Source organism: Rattus norvegicus, chromosome Y (assembly GCF_036323735.1).
Source record: "Rattus norvegicus strain BN/NHsdMcwi chromosome Y, GRCr8, whole genome shotgun sequence".
Lineage (NCBI taxonomy): Eukaryota > Metazoa > Chordata > Mammalia > Rodentia > Muridae > Rattus > Rattus norvegicus.
This window is the reverse complement of record NC_086040.1, coordinates 17,757,783-17,765,784: the sequence shown is the minus strand read 5'-3', so window position 1 is coordinate 17,765,784 and position 8,002 is coordinate 17,757,783. Positions and strand designations below refer to the sequence as shown.

At 36.8% G+C, this 8,002-nt stretch overlaps 1 pseudogene; it reads left to right on the top strand.

Moving 5' to 3' along the window:
• On the top strand, positions 5,578-5,921 carry LOC108353400 (glutaredoxin-1 pseudogene; annotated as a pseudogene).

The window sequence follows — 8,002 nt, the reverse complement described above, 5'->3', positions numbered from 1 at the left end:
CTGCTTATCTTGGAGTAATTGGGAAATACTGAGGAAGCATAAGATGTTGGTCCACCTCCTTATCCCTTGCTGACAATAAAGTCTCCTGGGAACTGGTAAACAGGGTAAGCAGGCATAGCTAAAAGTTAATCCAGGTGGGAAAACATTTGTACATTAGGTATACAGGGTGAGCATTTCATTGACTAAGTTTAATGTATCTCCTATCGACTATGTTCAAATCCCATGCAAGGAAAGTTTTGTTTCTTTTGTCTATCCTGTGGCCTAGCAAGTGTTTTTCACATTCTGTATGCATTTTCTTCACTGATATGAACCTTGTGAGAATGGAGGGAGCCAAGGAAAACCACAGACAACAACATTCTATATTCTAGAAGATCAAGGCTTTCTCATAAAAAAAAAATCTTTGTACCTATGAATTGAGCAATGAGGTAAATTGCTACCAACCTCTCGTCATGCATCTGATATCTAGTAAATAGGCTATTGACTAACTATTCCATGGGGGAAAGAAAGCATCAAAAATTAGCATGAGATAAAAAAACTTAAAAATGAGTCAGAGCTCTAATACCTAGCAATAATTGGTCCCGAGGAGGGTCACAAATAACATGAAGGGTAATATCTTGAGCACGATTTACTCTGCTGGAATTCTCAGATATTCAGATGTACTTGAAAATCTGTCACAGAAGACTGTATTGATATAATATTCTAGTCCAGAAAGACCATACACAAAAATATATTATTTCTTCTGCAGTACAGTGTTGCAAATACTTCACATCACACATTTGTATGTGAGGCTGAAATTAATGTTCTACATAGATGAAAGCATTCCCTCAATCCTGTCTTAGTAATATTTTTTTTCAATTTGGAAAATGGCTGAGAATGCACCAGTTCCACACCTGAACTGAAGTAACTGTGACTCTGACTGTATACATAGAGGACATCTGAGTAGTAGTTGATATTTTTAGTCAGTGACATCAACCCATGGATCTGTATGAGCCAGAATAAGCATCTATAGTCATATTTTAACTAAGGGAATCATGTAGTATCCAAACTATTACAGGATCTGTCCACTGTAAATATTTTTCTTTTACACAGGTGAAGGAAGTTGCATAAAAGTGTGTATATCAAAGGTTGAAGATATTACACAATCCATACATGAAAATATTTTCCTTTACACAAGTGAAGGAAGGTGTATCAAAGGCAGTATATCAAAGGTTGTAGATATTACACCATTTGTATATGAAAATATATCAAGAAGAATTGCGTAGGGCTACACAGATTGATTTACGTATCCCCTCACAATTCTAAGCCAGGAGGGACAAGAAATCACTTCACATGGAAACGTAAAATAATCTGATGCTATTGTATGTATACTGTTAATAGATTATGAAGAACCATCTAAAAAGCACATGCATATATACAAGATGCTTTTCAAAAGTAAAAAGAGGCAGTTGCAACCTACATTTAGCACAAAGAGATTGATTTTCCACTTTACAGATTCTGATCAGAACCACTGAGTATTTAGAAAGCTATATTAGGACTCACTTGCATATCATAAGACTGTATAACTAGGTAGTCACAGCAAACATGACATTCAGGAAGCATAGCCTGAACTTGCCAAGAATAGAGGGAATGCATTTAGCTGATGATTTCTGGCCATGAAACTCAAATGTCCAAATACCACCTGAATTTGCATTTATAGAACAATAAATACTTAATGAGTTTTAGAACAAAATTTGAATCTAAAGTCTCCAAAAATTATTTATTATTGAGCTCTGAATCCCTGTGGAGATTGGAGAATATTATGAGTTTAATCTGTGACCCGGAAGTATACGCAATTTGATGTGATTAAATATGTTAAAAGGGCATACAACACAAAGGAGGCCATGGTATCTTTGAAGAAGTGTGCTTCTCCAACATGTAGCAGGAGTTCTAGTGGAGTGAACTAGACACACACACACAGACATACACACACACACACAGACATACACACACACACACACAGACATACACACACACACACACAAACACACACACACACATACACACACACACACACAGACATACACACACACACACACAAACACACACACACACATACACACACACACACACACATCCTGCAAATAAATGACTTGCTCTGTGCTGTTGGGGCATGCTGGATTGATCCAAGGTATGAGGTGTATACTGCACAAGTAAGTCAAACCCAATGTCAATGAAAGAATTCAGAATTCCTCCTACTTTCTTGAGAAAGAATTGTGTGCATGAGCAATTCTTACATTTTAAAGTTTAAGAGGAATGATTTGAAAACAGTAACAACTGAATCCCACTTTGAAAACAGCATTTCAGAGATGTGTAGTGACTCAATTTTGATTTTATGGAACTGTAATTGCTCAGTTCTCATGATTGTAGGATTGAACCAGGCCATTACTAGACATAACACTGTAGGGGCAGTAAGAGCTTTGACAATTCTTCAAGTTGAAAAACCTAAGAAACCATACTGGAAACAGCTAAATTCAAAAGGGAGAAACTTGTGCTTGGGTAAATCCAGTACCTAATACTGAGTAGCTGGGTCAAAGCCAAGGAGAAACATTGTATCTAAATAAGGACTTCCTAATGCAGAACCTGTTACTAAAATGAAGAATGCTGAGGGCTTCAGGAAATATGCATTAGGAAGACTTTGAATGGTAGAAGTTATATGCTATTAATTTAGTGGTACACATTGAGAGGACAATTTTTAAAATCTTAATGTCCTTGGGAGTGAAAATATTTGAGCTGAGTAAATGCTGTAGCCCAGGTAGGAAGGAGAAGTGAGTTTCCATTCTGACATTGGAATACCCTTCACACTGAACATGAACATGAGAGGGTTTCAATGAAGTTTTGAAGCACATCAAAAACTCCTGGGCATCCAGGAGGAGTCTCAGAGTGTTAATTCATTCTTGTTCTGAGGGACTTTCAAGTTTATTATTTGAAATCAGTCAAGAGAAATTCAAAATCTAGAAACCAAATTCTGTACTTGTCTCATATTAACCTTGGAAGTCCTTATTACATCTAATTATGTGGCTGTATATGTATGGGCCACATGTGGGGCACACTCTGAATGAGTGTTATTTCTGCCTCTGTTCTAAAGTTGCATCCCTATTACCTGCCAAAGGTATTCTTGTTCCCCTTTTAAAGAAGGAGTGAAGCATTTGTGTTTAGGTCTGTATGGTAAGAACTTCAAGTCTCTGAAGAAAAAAAATTGAAGAAGACCTCAGAAGGTGGAAAGATCTCCCATGCTCATGGATTGGCCGGATTAATATAGTAAAAATGGCCATTTCACCAAAAGTGATCTGCAGATTCAATGCAATCCCCATCAAAATACGAATCCAATTCTTCAGAGAGTTAGACAGAACAATTTCCAAATTCACCTGGAATAACGAAAAATCCAGGAGAACGAAAACCTCAACAATAAAAATGACTTCTGGGGGAATCACTATCCCTGAACTCAAGCAGTATTACAGAGCAATAGTGATAAAACTGCTTGATATTGTTACAGAGACAGACAGAAGATCAGGTGAATAGAATTGAAGACCCAGATATGAAACCACAAACCTATGGCCACGTGATTTTTGACAAAGTAGCCAAAACCATCTAATGGAAGATACCATTATCATCAAATGGTGCTGGTTCAATGGGAGGTCTGCATGTAGAAGAGTGCAGATCAATCCATGCTTATCACCCTGTACAAAGCTTAAGTCCAAGTGGATCAAGGACCTCCACATCAAACCAGATGCACTCCAACTAATAGAAGACAAAATGGGGAAGCATGTCGAACACCTGGGCAATGGAGAAAATTTCCTGAACAAAAAACCAATAGCTTATGCGCTAAGATCAAGAATCGACAAAGGGGATATCATAAAACTGCAAAGGTTATGTAAGGCAAAGGACACTGTTACTGTTTCTTTTTTTAAATAAGTGTTTTGCCTGCTTTAAGTGCTATGCACCATATGCATGCAATTCCCACTGAAGCCAGTTGAGTGAGAGAATTCCACATGGAAATGGATTACCCTTTTGGTACTATGCTTAGAAAATGCTCAAAATACATAAGCTATGTTTCCATCCAATGTGCATGACTTTTTTCCTTCCTTTTTTACTGTCTTAGTTGAACTGCATCAAACTCAACCAAAGAGAGAAGTTTTGTGATACCTACAGGAGTACAAATATGGTATAGAAATGGTCATTCTCTAAACTGCCAGTCATCCATGTAGGTTATTCGTACATACTGCATTATACCTCAGCATCTCTAAACTCTCAAATCCCTTCCTTGTTGACAATGCAGATTAGACCCATCAGATGTAAGGAAGAATTAACACTCTTCGTGTGGTGAAAGTTGAAAGGAAATCACATTGATATATCATAAATGCACTGCTAAGAGCAAAATTCAGACTAGTCTGGGGGGAGGCAGCCTGCAGTGGAGACAATAGACGTTTGGTGGAAAAGGATTCAGTTCAAAAATGGGAAGGGAGACAGGTAGTTGATATTCTTCTAATAGAGTTCACAACATTTAAAATGCGTTTCTTCCAGATCAGTAAATGACTGTTGTAAAGCAACTCTTGAAATGAACTTTTGATACCAAACATCAGCCTGAGAATTAATGTGTGAAAGAATTAATTCTGTGTCTCCCCAGACTGTTGCTTTGAAACTAAGAGTCAAAAGTATCCATTCTGTGAATGATATATAGATATATACACATTATACCAGGATGGATACAGAGTTTCTTCATTTCCAAGAATGAGCGATTCAGCAGGTGAGTTGAGTCAGCAATAAATGTAATTTTTGCTGATTCTTGATACATGAAATCCTTCCCTAGGAGACCCGTGATTGAAAAAAAACAAACTTCAGACAACCTGTCTCAGATTTTTATATAGTTCATTTTTCCTGGTCTTGGTCCACAAAAGGAAAGACATCTGGTTTTCCAATTCTTCTTTATCCTGTAATTATTCTACATGATGCACTCATGCAAATATATTACTGTGCATTGACAGATTACTATTTCTATTTTATTCTGTTGCCAATAACTATACAAAATAAGAAGGACTGTATTGAAGCATCATATTAAAATCATGCTAAGGGAATGTGGCCATTGAAAAGTTGTAACTGAGCTGAACCTTTTATAAGACACAAACAGCTCTAAAAGGTCTTCTTTAGATTCTTGGTGCAGAAGCCTGTATTCCCTAACAGATCATAAAGGATAAATCTCTCTGTAGAGAGAAAAGGAGTTTGTCTCAATGATCAAGGCTATGGCCCACATAATTTAACAATTTGGAAAGTCCTAGAATCGATTAATTTATTGATCCAAAAGTCTAGATGTCTAATCTTGTCATTAGTATATGGATAACTCTTCTGATGCAGGTTCTAATGTCTGTGAATGTTTGGTAGCAATGTGAGTGCAAGCAGGAAAAAGGAAAAGCTTCTTTCTTCCATGCTTTCTATAGACTTCAAGAATAATGCATGGTTTAGAATACATTGGGATTTCAATTCTCAAACAGACCAGTATCTTCAACTGAACTTACTTTTCTGGGAAGCTGCAGCCTGTCAGCATGGCTCATGTGTTTGTGAACTGCAAGATCCAGTCTGAGAAGGCGGTCCTGTTCATCGATTCCCACATGTACCTTTTGCAGAAATATGCAAGAAATTCTCAATCATCTCCCATTCAAATATGTTGTTCTGGGACTTGTAGACATCACAGCCACTAACAACACCAATGCGATTCAAGATTACTTACAACAGCTCAGTGGAGTGAGAACAGTTCCTTGGGTCTTCATAGGTAAAGAAAGTCTGCATAGGCAGACACAGTGATCTAATCTACTTCCAATAGAATGGGCAGCTGATGACATGGCTGAAGCAGATTGGAGCTCTGCAGTTAAGAAAGGGATGGCAGTAAAAACCCATGCTGACAGCAGACATTCAATCATGCTGAAGCCAGTGCACCTGAGAGATGATGTGCATCATGGAGGATGTCAGTATTTTCTTATGATTGCGATTTTCAACAAATTGGTTTTATTCTATTCCTCAGTGCTAAAATTTGATGCTGTTTGCCTGAAACCATGGTGTAAGGAAGTTTAACAGATCACACATTCTTCATGTGCTGATATATCTCTACCTCTAAACACATATTTGACAATCCAGTGCATATAAATCTCTAGTGATTCAGTTACTGTTTTTCTACCATGCTAATCTGCTGAGGTGATTTTGCAGAAGTCCACTTCCTAATGATTATTAAAACAATGAATACTGTGAAGTTATTTAAGATCTACACACTGTTTTTTCCCTCCCTCAAGCATGTACTTCTGCATTTACAGCTTTCAGCCACTGTTCTCAACCTTTCCCTACCACAACCCACAAAAGTCAAAACTTGTATGAGGATGCTGTCTGAAAATCAGATGAAGAGCTTTAGCAGAATTATTCCTCACTGTATCAATATTAATATAGACAGCAAAACATATGATGAATTCAGCTCTGTTCAGAAACTGTTTAATTGCCAAGAATATCCCAAACACTTGTTAGTTGATTCTAGTTAGAGTCACAGAAAACTCAAATATGAAATGCAAAATTTCAGAGCTCTCCTTCAAAGACTGTCTATGAAAGAAATTGCTGGCATAACACTGTCCTAATCTATTTATTCCATTCACACTTTTACATTTTGCTTTGATGTCTTGCAATGACATTTATTAATCATGGAACTGCAGGTCTCTTCTCTGGTCTCCAGTGCGAAGGATTCAATCCTAAAAAAAGACGTACCTGCAGATGACTAAAAAAAATAAAAATAAAGAATAGATCTTGATTAAAGTACTGGGTCAAGATGTAACATCCTACCACAAAGATCAGATTAGAAGTAGATTTGACAAACACATATACATGTGTGTGTATGTTAAATCAGACTTGTATGTCTGGTATTTTAAGAAATCTTACCTGGGTGAAGATTATTTTTATTGTCACTTTGAATCTCTTCACAAGGATTTTATTGAGAATATGTGTGTATCGGTGTAAATTTGTCTGTAATATTCAGTCTTCCTCTCTTTCTGTCAGTCGTCTGTAATTCTTTCACCCTCTCTCTGTACCATTCTGTTTACCTCATTTTACCCCTGCCTCACTTTCTCTCTCTTGTTCTCTGTCAATTGTTGGATAATACCAGATTCAACATGGGATTTTAATGTATCCAATCCTTTGTCCACTTTATGGAACCGTCTAAGAAACTTTTAATGCTCTTTAAATGTCTAATCAAAATTTTAAACAGAATATATGTGGTCCTATGATATTTTAGGAGGCAGATATTAAATGACTGTCTCTTTGTGATTGTTCAGTATAGTGGCGTTGAAATTATGCATATTGAAGTGATTTAATATTGGTACATCCAATACATCCAGTAAATATTTAATGCTTTAAAAAGTATTCTAGATTTGGAACTGTAAATATAAAAAGTGCTTTCTCCACGTTTCCTCTCATCTCTTTAATTTTGTTAATTCTATCCATTCTTTAATTAACTTGGCCAGAGGTAATGACAATCTTGTTAATACTTTCCATGAATGAACTCTTCCTTTCATTCATTATATTGTTTTCCTCATTTTATTGATTTCAGACGTGATGAGTTGGATATACATGTTATACCCCTTCCACAAGGCTCAAAGGCCACCCTAAAGCAAGGTGCAAAGAGACAATTGGTGCCCAAAATGTGGGGGTGATCATAGGGAAATCATGACTTCTGGATACTCAGAGTGCTGACCTCATGATACACAGCAGCTGTGATTCCCTGCACAGCTTCAAGTCAGTCAACCATCCAGAATGCAGTGTAAATGTGTGAAAGCTGTTACTCCTAACTGACATACTATGGACAGTTAGTGTCTTCTGTTGGAGGGTTGTACGTTTTTTGTAAGGGAGAATCATGGGGTTATTAAATAGTATTTTAATGTAGAAGATATACAAAGGTAGGATTCAAAGAAGTATAGTGATGTAGGTAAAATAAACG